We start from the raw sequence: 13393 nt of genomic DNA, 5'->3' as shown, positions 1-13393 counted from the left end.
TCCAGTGATATAAAGAGACTTGAATTTAAGAAGCAAAGCAGATCCATGCTATATAGTGGGTTGAGAGTATGGTTCAAGGATGAGCTTCTGTCACCTGAGCTTCATTTCAGTTGATATCATTTGGATTTATATAAACAACTGAGCATTGATCACTAATTAATCAATAGTAACTGAATACTCTGCTATTTTTGCAAAGGAAGAAACTTAGTATTGTATGTGATAGATGTCAGAAATGGAGCAGCATTTGAATCCCAACATTTTTTAGGGTTGTGTACAAAGGAATAAACTGGAAAGGAAAATTGATTTCAACAACCAGATACATAAACATCTTCAATTTAAGTAAAGTGAAATCTATTTGATTTATGAGATCTATTCATTTTGCAATTTTCTGTTTCTAACCTCTCCAGATCAGATCGACTGGCTAGAATGTCATTGTTTCCAACTGTTCCAGAATCACTAGGACTGGAAAATTGCAAATGTCACTCCACTCCTTAAGAATGGAGGGAGAAAGGAAATTATAGGCCAGTTAGCCTGACTTCAGTGGTTGCGAAGATGTTAGAGTCCATTTTGAGAATGATGTTTTGGGATATTTAGAGGAACATGATAAAATAAGCCTAAGTCAGCATGGTTTCTTAAGGGAAATTCTTGCCTAATGAATTTGTTGGAATTCTTTGAGGAAATAACAGGCAGGCTAAAAAAAAACAGAGTTGGCTGCAGGTTACTAGTGGTGTTCCACCAGGGTTGTTGTTGGGACCACTTCTTTTCATGTTATATGCCAATGATTTGGATGATGGAATTGATGACTTTCTGAGCATGTTGCAGACAATACGAATATAGGTGAAGCGGCAGATATTGTTGGGGAACCAAGGAGTCAGCAGAAGGACTAAGATTAGGGAAATGGATAATGAATTGCAGATGGAATATAGCATTGGGAAGTGTATGGTCATGCACCTTTGGATAAGGAATATAGGTGTAGAATATTTTATATACGGGGAGAAAATTCAAAAATTAGAGGTCCAAAGAGATCAGAAGGCTTGGGAGTCCTCATGCAGGATTCCTTAAAGGTTAACATGCAGGTTGAGCTGGTGGTAAGGAAAGCAAATACAATGTTAATATTCATTTCAAGAGGATTAGAATTAGAATATAAAAGCAAGCATGTAATGCTAAGGCTTCAAAAAGCTTTGTTCAGACCGCACTTGGAATATTGGGTGCAGTTTTGGGTCCCTTATCTAAGAAAAGATGAGCCAGCATCGGAGTGGATCCAGAGAATGTTCACAAGAATGATTCTAGGAATGAAAGTGTTAATGTATGTGGAGTGTTTGATGGCTCTGGGCTTGTTCTCACTGAGGTTTCAAAGAATGAGGAGGGATCTCATTGAAACCTATCGAATATTGAAAGGCCAAGATAGAGTGGATGTAAAGATGATATTTCCTACGGTGGGGGAGTCTAAGACCAGAGGACACAGCCTCAGGATAGATGGGCATCCATTTAGAACGGAGGTTAGGAGGAATTTCTTTAGCCAGAGGGTGGTGAATCTATGCATTCATTGCCACAGACAGCTATCGAGCTCAAGTTATTGGGTATATTGAAAGTGGAGGGTGATATGTTTTTGATTAGAAAGAGCATAAAAGATTACAGGGAGAATGCAGAAATATGGGGTTGAGAGGGATAATATATTGGTCATGGTGAAATGGTGAAGCAGACTCGGTGGGATAAATGACCTAATTCTGCTCTTATGTCTTATTGTGTCTTTTCAGCAGAGTTCTTTGTCAGCTGCATTACTTCTGTGACCTTTGTGAAACAAGGGAAAAATGAACAGAAAAAAAATCCTTTTTATTTCATAAAACCAGAAGTGTTTCAAATAAATACAAAAATTACTGAAGATATTCAATTGGTCAGGCAGCATTTGTGGAGAGAGAAACAGGGATAACGTTTCAGGTCAATGACACTGCACTGGAAATATATGAAGTTCTGTACGCCTCAGAACATAAGTTTACCAATTCGAAAGTTATAATACTCTTCTGGCAGAAATATTTTATAATCAATATTATTGAAACCATATTTATGTTTGCCCAGAGCATGAAATGAAGCATATATATTTCTGTGGAGAAGACTATGTACAAACCTCGACGATATCATTGAGAAGAACAGGAATACAGCGAGACTGAAATTTTCCATTTGTGTTCTATCACATGAAACTCCAAAATGTGACCCCCAAGATTTGCTGGCAACTCCAGTTACTCTACACCCTTTGTGCAAGTAAACAGATATGGAAAAGAAGCCCTTTAATGTTCAGAATGTATCCTCATTTTTTATATTAATATTTACAAAACTGGTCAGCATTTTCCAAAATTCAGAACAAAAATTAGACTAGTTTATGCGTCTTTCCTAACTATTATTCCTCTCTTCCAATGAAAACTCAATTCCAATTCTAACATCGTAAAATCTAGAATACGAGAACTGCTGGATTGAAGATAATCAGATCAACACACAAAGGAGAATTATGGAGGGTGGTTCTCATGAATAACTGTGTATGAATAAATTGGTCTGTTTCAGGTTAGCAGGCAGTTAAAAATGGACTGAATCAAGGACTAGTTCCAAGTCTTTATTCTATAAGCTATTTCATTGAAAGACAGATTGACAGATCCTAAGTGGGGAGCAAATTCAGAAATCAGAGCGCAAGGAAACTTGGGAGTCCTTGTGCAGGACTCCCTTGAGGTTAACTTACAGTTTGAGTCAGTGGTAAGGAAGGCAAATGCAATGTTAGCATTCAATGTTAGCAGGCGGTGAAAAAGGCGAATGGTATGCTGGCATTCATAGCAAGAGGATTCAAGTACAGGAGCAGGGAGGTACTACTGCAGTTGTACAAGGCCTTGGTGAGACCACACCTGGAGTATTGTGTGCAGTTTTGGTCCCCTAATCTGAGGAAAGATATCCTTGCCATAGAGGGAGTACAAAGAAGGTTCACCAGATTGATTCCTGGGATGGCAGGACTTTCATATGATGAAAGACTGGATTGACTAGGCTTATACTCATTGGAATTTAGAAGATTGAGGGAAGATCTTATTGAAACGTATAAAATCCTAAAGGGATTGGACAGGCTAGATGCAGGAAGATTGTTCCCGATGTTGGGGAAGTCCAGAACGAGGGGTCACAGTTTGAGGATAAAGGGGAAGCCTTTTAGGACTGAGATTAGGAAAACCTTCTTCGCACAGAGAGTGGCGAATCTGTGGAATTCTCTGCCACAGGAAACAGTTGAGGCCAGTTCATTGGCTATATTTAAGAGGAAGTTAGATATGGCCCTTGTGGCTACGGGGATCAGGGGGTATGGAAGGAAGGCTGGTAAAGGGTTCTGAGTTGGATGATCAGCCATGATCATACTGAATGGCGGTGCAGGCTCGAAGGGCCGAATGGCCTACTCCTGCACCTATTTTCTATGTTTCTATGTTTCTATATGTCAGGAGGACCAGAATATAAAAGCAAGGATGTAATGTGAAGGATTTATATTGCATTAATCAGACTGCACTTGGAGTATTGTGAGCAGTTTTGGGCCCCCTAAGGATGTCTTGGCAGTGGAGAGGGTCAGTGGAGGCCTTTCCCATGATGATGGTCCTCTTCAGATTATGACATGCTCTATGCTCAAGATCTGGAAAACATTAAGTCTTGGCCTGAGAAGTGGTGTGTATCATTAGTACCACATAAGTTCCATGGAATAATCAATTCCAGCAAAAAGGCTTAACCACACACACTTAATATCTAATGCTATTAACATTGCCAAATACTTTCCACCAACATACATGAATTACTGAAACACTGTGGTTATAAATGCAGGGCAGAGGCTGGATATTATGTGCAGAGTGACATCCTTCTTTAGTCCTGAAAGCTATCCCATCATTGTTGAAGCATGAAGGAGTATTTGGGGTAGAAGGATGGGTTGGCAAGTTTGCAGACGACACAAAGGTTGGTGGTGTTGTAGATAGTGTAGGGGACTGTCAAAGATTTCAGAGAGACATTGATAGGATGCAGAAGTGGGCTGAGAAGTGACAGATGGAGTTCAACCCGGAGAAGTGTGAGGTGGTACACTTTGGAAGGACAAACTCCAAGGCAGAGTACAAAGTAAATGGCAGGATACTTGGTAGTGTGGAGGAGCAGAGGAATCTCGGGGTACATGTCCACAGATCCCTGAAAGTTGCCTCACAGGTAGATAGGGTAGTTAAGAAAGCTTATGGGGTGTCAGCTTTCATAAGTCGAGGGATAGAGTTTAAGAGTCGCGATGTAATGATGCAGCTCTATAAAACTCTGGTTAGGCCACACTTGGAGTACTGTGTCCAGTTCTGGTCGCCTCACTATAGGAAGGATGTGGAAGCATTGGAAAGGGTACAGAGGAGATTTACCAGGATGCTGCCTGGTTTAGAGAGTATGCATTATGATCAGAGATTAAGGGAGCTAGGGCTTTACTCTTTGGAGAGAAGGAGGATGAGGGGAGACATGATAGAGGTGTACAAGATAATAAGAGGAATAGATAGAGTGGACAGCCAGCACCTCTTCCCCAGGGCACCACTGCTCAATACAAGAGGACATGGCTTTAAGGTAAGGGGTGGGAAGTTCAAGGGGGATATTAGAGGAAGGTTTTTTACCCAGAGAGTGGTTGGTGTGTGGAATGCACTGCCTGAGTCGGTGGTGGAGGCAGATACACTAGTGAAGTTTAAGAGACTACTGGACAGGTATATGGAGGAATTTAAGTTGGGGGCTTATATGGGAGGCAGGGTTTGAGGGTTGGCACAACATTGTGGGCTGAAGGGCCTGTACTATGCTGTACTTTTCTATGTTCTATTCTCAATCTGCCTCAAATGAAGGGAGTTCCACCAGCACTCATAAACTTGATGTAGTAGAAGTAGTTCAAGTGCAAGTTTAATTATCATTCAACCATACATGAATAAAACTGAACCAAACAGTTTTCCTCCGGGGCCAAGATGCAAAACACACACAGTACAAGGCACACACAATACATTCAAGACAGCAAGCAAACATACAGTCACATAAAAAAAAAGTACTAAACGCTCTGCTCTCCACTTCCTCTGCACTAATCCTAACCTTACTATAAAACCCGCCGATAAGGGGGGCGCTGTTGTAGTCTGGCGTACTGACCTCTACCTTGCTGAGGCACAGCAACAACTTGCGGATACCTCCTCTTATTTTCCCCTCGATTGTGACCCCACTAAGGAGAACCAGGCCATTGTCTCCCACACCAACACCAACCTTATCAGCTCTGAGGATCTCTCATCCACTGCTACCAACCTTATAGTACCCACACCCCGCACTTCCAAGATCCACAAACCTGCCTGTCCAGGTAGACCCATTGTCTCAGCTTGCTCCTGCCCCACTGAAATCACTTCTGCATACCTCGACACTGTTTTATCCCCCCTTGTTCAATCCCTTCCTACCTACTTCTCACGCTCTGAATTTTTTCAATGATTTTAAGTTCCCTGGCCCCCACTGCTTTATTTTCACCATGGATGTCCAGTCCCTATATACCTCCGTCCCCCACCAGGAAGGTCTCAAAGCTCTCCACTTCTTTTTGGATTCCAGACCTAACCAGTTCCCCTCTACCACCTCTCTCCTCCGTCTAGCGGAATTAGTCTTAATAATTTCTCCTTTGGCTCCTCCCACTTCCTCCAAACTAAAGGTATAGCCATGGGCACCTGTATGGGTCCCAGCTATGCCTGCCTTTCTGTTGGTTTTGTGGAACAATCTATGTTCCGTGCCTATTCTGGTATCTGTCCCCCACTTTTCCTTCGCTATATCGACGATTGCATTGGTGCTGCTTCCTGCACGCATACTGAGTTAGTTGACTTCATTAACTTTGCCTCCAACCTTCACCCTGCCCTTAAGTTTACCTGGTCTATTTCCGACACCTCCCTCCCCTTTCTAGATCTTTCTGTCTCTATCTCTGGAGACAGCTTATCTACTGATGTCTGCTATAAGCCTACTGACTCTCACAGCTACCTGCACTATTCCTCTTCCCACCCTGTCTCTTGCAAAAGTGCCATCCCCTTCTCGCAATTCCTCCGTCTCTGCCGCATCTGCTCTCAGGATGAAGCTTTTCATTTGCAGGATGAAGGAGATGTCCACCTTTTTTAAAGAAAGGGGCTTCCCTTCCTCCACAATCAACTCTGCTGTCAAACGCATCTCTCCCATTTCACGCACATTTGCTCTCACCCCATCCTCCCGCCACCCCACTAGGAATAGTGTTCCCCTTGTCCTCACCTACCACCCCACCAGCTTCTGGGTCCAACATAAAATTCTCGGTAACTTCCGCCACCTCCAATGGGATCCCACCACCAAGCATATCTTTCCTTCCCCCCACCTTTCTGCTTTCCACGGGGATCTCTCCCTACGTGACTCCCTCATCCATTCGTCACCCTCCCCATCCCTCCCCACTGATCTCCCTCCTGGCACTTATCCTTGTAAGCGGAACAAGTGCTACACATGCCCTTACACTTCCTCCCTCACCACCATTCAGGGCCCCAGACAGTCCTTCCAGGTGAGGCGACACTTCACCTGTGAGTCGACTGGGGTGGTATACTGCGTCCGGTGCTCCCGATCCGGCCTTCTATATATTGGCGAGACCCGACGCAGGCTGGGAGACTAGTTCGCTGAACACCTACGCTCTGTCTGCCAGAGAAAGTAAGATCTCCCACTGGCCACACATTTTAATCCACGTCCCATTCCCATTCTGATATGTCTATTCATGTCCTCTATTGTCAAGATGAAGCCACACTCAGGTTGGAGGAACAACACCTTATATTCCGACTGGGTAGCCTCCAAACTGATGGCATGAACATTGACTTCTCTAACTTCCGTTAATGCCCCTTCTCCCTTTCTTACCCCATCCCTTATTTAATTAATTAATTAATTAATTAATTTTTATTTTTTCCCTTTTTTTCTATCTCCCTTTGTCCCTCTCACTATAATTCCTTGCCTGCTCTCCATCTTCCTCTGATGCTCCCCTCCCCGTTTTTTTCTCCCTAGGCCTCCTGTCCCATGATCCTCTCCTTTCTCAAGCCTTGTATCCCTTTTTGCCAATCAACTTCCCAGCTCTTAGCTCCATCCCTCTCCCTCCTGTCTTCTCCTATCATCTTGGATCTCCCCCTCCACCTCCCACTTTCAAATCTCTAATTATCTCTTTTTTCAGTTAGTTCTGACGAAGGGTCTTGGCCCTAAACGTCGACTGTACATCCTCCTATAGATGCTGCCTGGCCTGCTGCATTCCACCAGCATTTTGTGCATGTTGCTTGAATTTCCAGCATCTGCAGATTTCCTCATGTTTACTGATTCCTGAGTGATGGTGCAGTTCCCAGCGGTCTGCGCACCATTCAGCATGTCATTTCACCAATCAAACACCAGAGGGCAGCACTGACATGAGATGCCAGCCCCCAACCAAAGATGGATGCTGTACAACACGGCCTCTGGACTGCAGCGGCAGGCAAGCCTGCGGCTTGAGACCTCATTAAAACTGAGGCCATGCAGCTGCCCCACAGTCTGTTGCACCAACAGAAAAGGGAAATGGTCCTGCAGCATCTTGCATTATCAGTGACTAATAGGGATTTGCGATTGCAAAAGAAATGCCCAGGACAATCACCCACCATTACTTGGCATGGCACCTTTGCGCAACAATTCCGATGCTTTCAAAGCCTTCCTGTAGCAGACAACAACATGGTCTGCACCAAATCCAGCTCATCCTCCAATGTGCAGCTCACTTAAAGGAGACAAAAACACCTTTAACTGGCCCTCTAGAGTCTGCTGTGTCAAGTGTGCTACTATCTTACTGGAAGTCTACCAGAAATTAATCTAATCCACTACATTAATCATCCATGCCCTGCAACACGTTAAAGCAATATTGTGGCAACTGACAAAGGTACCCTTGGCAGCATCTCCCATACCTGTGACTTCCAGCAACAAGCACATGAGAAAACTTTCATTTTCTGGTTCACTCCAAGTCATCTTCTGTTCTGGCTTGAAAATATGTCACTGTTCCTTCATTTCCACCAGGTCAAAATTCCAGATCTTCCTTCCTATGGGTCCTATCATCTGCGATTCTGGTGTTGGAGGCTTACTGTTCAATGATCAGCAGGTCTTTGGGGTCAATGCTGAAGATCGAGGTCCGAGGGTCAAATCGGAAGTCCAGAAGTTGAGGCCTATTGCCAGGATCCCCCGAGTCTGGAGACCTCTGCTGGCGAAGGCGAAGCCCAACACGTGCAAGCCCGGGTCCGAGCCCGTTGGATGCTGGAGGCTGAAGAAGACAGCCTGTCCTGGAGTTTGGAAACTGTTACTGTGTGTGGGCAGGAAGAGGGAATGGGGCTTGTTTGGCTGTTGTTGTTTTGTTTCTTTTTGTGTTCTGTGTGGTTCTGCTGAGCATTGTGGGAGTGCCATATTGGTGCTGGAATGTATAGTGACACTTACAGGCTGCCCCAGTGCATCACCGGCTGTGTTGGCTGTTACTGCAAATGACACACTTCACTGTGTGATTTGAAGTACATGTACAGTAATAAATAAACTACAACCTTGTATCCTAACACTGTAGAATGAGTATCTTCAGCACACAACTGATCGTGATTCTATACTCACCACTACGTTCTTAAGGGCAATTAGGAACAGGCAATAATTGCTTGCTTTGCCGTTAATGTCCACCTTTCGTGATTAAAATGTTCTTATTTTCTCAGGCTATTGACTGATTCAATGTTTAAACTGGAAGCAAATTGCACCATTTGCCATGTTTAGTTAATGTTTGTTTATAAAAGATCAGTTTCTAAGGACTTGGATCACAAACTGTAATTTGAATCTGACCCTTCAATGGCAATAAATCAAATCCAGTGGATTCTAAAGGTAGTAACTGTCCCTGAACCTGCCAGTGTGGGACCTGAGGCTCCTGTACATCCTTCCTGATGGGAATCCTGAGAAGAGAGCATGGCCTTGAAAGCGGAGGTCCTCAATGATGGATGCTGTTTTCAATGACCCTTCAATGGCAATAAATCATATACAGTGGATTCTAGTTAATTGGGCCATTGGTTAATCGGGGGAGCTGCTTATTAGAGACAATTCTTAAAGAACAAAAACAAATTGAGAAAATAGCCAGGACTCCCTTCCTTTATTTGGAACACTATGCCACTTAATTGGAGCAGGAGGGTGTTGCCAAACAGGCTCTAACTAGCATCAGTCACATGCATATGCATGGCCGTTAGATGTTGCACTGTGCTTAGAGCAAACAGTTTTTAAATAGCATCAGTTGCGTGTATTTGTGTTTAAAAAGCAGTAATTTTGGTCACTGACAGTTGACGAGAAATAAGTAGTAAGACAATTCAGAACTGTTTTGCTTGCTGTGGTTTCAAACATTCAGGCTTGGAGATGCCAGAAAAGTCCGTGAATGAAAATGAAACAATTTCACTACTTAAACAAGTTAGAAACTATGAAGGATTTGAAAGTATGGACAATCATCTTGAATGCTACAATGAAAATGAAGATTTGGAGGATATATGAAGGCAGTCCATTATTTGCATAAGTGTCTGTGCTGATTTTATTCATTGCATAAAGTGGAAAAGTTCCTCTGTCGGTAACTAGTAGGAAATAATGGTTTTATAGTATATGAAGGACGTAAGTAATAAATTCAATTCAATTCAATTCTGTGGTACAATTGGTAGTGTTCAAATCTGTTCTGTATTTCATTAAAATACATAATTTGTTTGTCATTTTGTGTTTTTTATACCTTTTTAGCTATTTCCATGCAACTTTGCTAATTGAGGCAGCTGCTTAATTGGACCAAAATTTACTGGTCCTGATGTGCTCCAATTAGAATCCACTGTATAATATAATTTTACAGAGTTTACAATTCTCCTTTGTAAAGATTAGTCAACTTCACAGTAAGTCCGTTTCCCTCTTTTAGATGCAAATCAATACACCATGTAGTTTTAAATATAATGCAGCTGATAATTTTAGATTTAGTGTCATGTCTTCACAGCACAGTAGGAAGTTATTCTGTTCATCAAGTCCGTGCCAGTTCCCTATTGAGAAAACCAGCCAGATTTATCCTCCTGTTTTGTACTAGGTGTCCTTCAATTCCCATGCCCCCTACCATATAAATGCTACATAATATCAATTGTTATAGGAAAAGCAGATGTTTCCAAAATGCACATGTTATTGTGAAGTTGAAACAGAGTCAAACTTTTTTTTTAAATGATTATTACCACATTATGTGCTGTGAAATGCTTTAGTGAAGTAAACAATCCCTCTGCCCAGTATTTTGTGAACCCATATCCCATATTCAAATTTGGTGACTTGTTCATTACAACTTGCAAATGCTTCCTAAACTCATTTTTCATGCTTTTAAATTTATCTTCCATAAAACTGTGTTTGGAATAATGAATGAAGCTATACAAGAAATTAACTGCTCAAAGGCCTTTGATCTTCCATGCCTCGGATTGAAGGGACTGGAAAGTATTTCCTTCCTCTTATTTATTTGTGCATGGGGAATTCTGATCTCCAAATTATTCAAACAGATTTGATTGTGATGGTGGGGATTTAGAGAGATGTGCATAGGGGGAGGTGAACGGTAGTTTTGGAAGGAAAGCATATTAGTCATGTATTGCTATAAGTACTGTAAAAATAAATTATATATCCCTTGTGTGTATATATTTGTTACATGCTTTATTTGGTTGTATACATTTCATGAAGATTGTATTTGTTATTCTATAAATGAAGACTATTCAGATACAATGAAAGAAACATAATATAAACAGGAAAGCAAAAGAAAAACACACCTCTTTAAAATACTTTTAATTAAAAACATGCTTTCAAATCAGTAATTTTTTTCTGTAGAAGTCTTAATGATTATGTTTGAATTGAAGTGTAAAGATAATTCACTCATCTGAGCAGACACGATACACTAACCCTAATCATAATCAAAGCCTCCAGAAATTCAGTTTTTAACTGATGTACATCAGCCTTCTGATCATCTTAATAAGTTTAGGAAGACAAACTGAAAATAAAAGACATTGCCCCTCTACACATACATTTCATTATGTTTTATTGAATTGCATACATTGAGTCCTTTGACATTTAGACATTTAGATCCAGGATAAACACAATAATCTTCTAACTGCCTATTGAACCTCAGAATGCATTGGATTGTAAACCAGTTCCAAGCAGTTTATTTTTATATGAGCAACACACATCAAAGTTGCTGGTGAACGCAGCAGGCCAAGCAGCATCTGTAGGAAGAGGCGCAGTCGACGTTTCAGGCCGAGACCCTTCGTCAGGACTAACTGAAGGAAGAGTGAGTAAGGGATTTGAAAGTTGGAGGAAAGAGTCCCCTCCCCCTCCAACTTTCAAATCCCTTACTCACTCTTCCTTCAGTTAGTCCTGACGAAGGGTCTCGGCCTGAAACGTCGACTGCACCTCTTCCTAAAGATGCTGCTTGGCCTGCTGCGTTCACCAGCAACTTTGATGTGTGTTGCTTGAATTTCCAGCATCTGCAGAATTCCTGTTGTTTTTATTTTTATATGAACAGGTCACATCCAGTCTCTTTAGCCCATTGCATCCTGATCTCTTTTCTGTCCATATAGCTCCAATTTACCTGCCTGAGGTCCCCATCCTACGCTTGTCTACACCTGAAACTTCTGCAAAGTTCCTCCATATATTCTCCACTGTCATACAAAAGAATATCTGTCTATCTTACAACTTACGTTTATCAGCTTCAGTTATTTTTTTATTGATAACTGTCTTGGTTTGTCTTTAGCAACTAACTAGCTACTACTTTCAACACAGTGTTTGATCAACTTAAAGTGTAACTGTTCATAACTTACTGCCAATTAAATAATAACTAAACTTCTTCCTAAATCTATCTTTCTCTTAGATGTACTAAAAGAACATGGACTGCTCCTAGGCAGACACATGACAATGCAGATGTCGGAATCTGAAGCAATAAACAAGTTGCTGGAGGAAATCAGCAAGTTGAGCAGCAGATAGGGAATTGTTGGCACCTTGATGTAGGGTTTTGACCTAAGACATAGACAATTACGTTTCCCCCTAAACCCTCCTCCCCAACATATGCTACATGGCCCGCTGAGTTCCTCCGCAGATCATATGCTGCTCCATTATGTGTTTCTAGGCTGTGGCAAACCACAGAACTTCAGAAGATAACTACAAAGTGCTTCATGTTGTTCTTATATCACATAGTATTTTTGCTTCTTTCAATATGTTGTCACACAACACTTTATAATTCCATCTTTAGAATGACACTGGGAGTAAGCAGACAATCAATAACGCCTGCAGAGGAGAGAGAAAAGCCAAGAGCTTGGATTAGCTTAGTGCTAGTTACACTCTTGTGGAATAGTATGCAAGCATAAATTTCATATCCATTTCTACCACCTAAAACTAACTTTTAACATTTTAGTACTTTTCTGTTAAATTCCTTTAATATGTTCAGTGAATCTAAAAGTGCCCCTGTGAGAATACTGTATCTAGATTTATTGGTGTGCTTTAGTAGTCAGTTATTTTATTTGTCATTTAGCACTCTTTGCTGGTAGTTTTGTACAGCAATCATTTAGGTCATGTGATCTGTGTCTCTAATTGATGACATCATCAGCAGGCGTCGAGACAGTTTTCCATGTAGAGTTGAGGGACAGCTTGTGCCTTTTCATTCGACATCATCCTGACATTCAGGTCTTTGAAAGCATCGTCGGTATGTAAAAGTAACCGTTGGGTTTATGACTTATTGATGTATATGCATATTTCCACAAATTAGAGATAGTTGAACGGTTTGTGTGCAGATAAAATACAGATGGAATATTCATGCGGGCCACATGTTCTGGCTAATCTGTAATGAGAAAATGTGCATAAGATACATTGTACGTAGCAACATCTTGCTTACCAGTAGCCTATCATTATGATATATTTGGAACTTATTTGTATACAGTATCTTGTGTGTTATTTTGTATCATTTGTGATATACTTAATGCTTGCCTTGTACTTAACATAATGGGAATTTGGACACCTTTTGATTGTATGTTTTTCCTTCTGTCAGTTTTACCCTACCGCCAATTGTTACATTAAAGAACGTCAATTTGGAACGTCTTTGTCAGTGTGGTAATTGGGGATGGAGTTCATCTGCCTGTCCATTCATGTAAGGCGTGTGAAGAGGACAGGATAATTGGTTGAAAGTTAGCTTCATTTTATTTCAAATAAACAATCATTTCAGCTTTTTCATATTGTTCAATTTACTCTGCACAATGTTTGTGCACCTCCATCAGAAACAGCTACTGTTAGAACCAGCGAATTTCAAATTTCCGTGAGTCAGATTTTGTATTGTGCTTATATGATGGCAGAAAGCCCAAAATGG

At 41.4% G+C, this 13393-nt stretch overlaps 1 long non-coding RNA gene across 1 annotated transcript in view; it reads left to right on the top strand.

Moving 5' to 3' along the window:
- Nucleotides 1-12648: 12648 nt before the first annotated feature.
- The window catches only part of LOC140200849 (uncharacterized), a 54540-nt gene continuing 53795 nt past the window's right edge, over nt 12649-13393 (top strand). Inside the window, exon 1 of the long non-coding RNA XR_011886742.1 lies at nt 12649-12736. This is a non-coding gene — a long non-coding RNA (uncharacterized lncRNA). The remainder of the gene's footprint in view (nt 12737-13393) is intronic.

The sequence above is a fragment of the Mobula birostris genome, chromosome 7, assembly GCF_030028105.1.
Source record: "Mobula birostris isolate sMobBir1 chromosome 7, sMobBir1.hap1, whole genome shotgun sequence".
In the NCBI taxonomy this organism is placed as follows: domain Eukaryota; kingdom Metazoa; phylum Chordata; class Chondrichthyes; order Myliobatiformes; family Myliobatidae; genus Mobula; species Mobula birostris.
The sequence above is the reverse complement of the archived record's forward strand: the minus strand, read 5'-3'. Positions and strand labels throughout refer to the sequence as shown.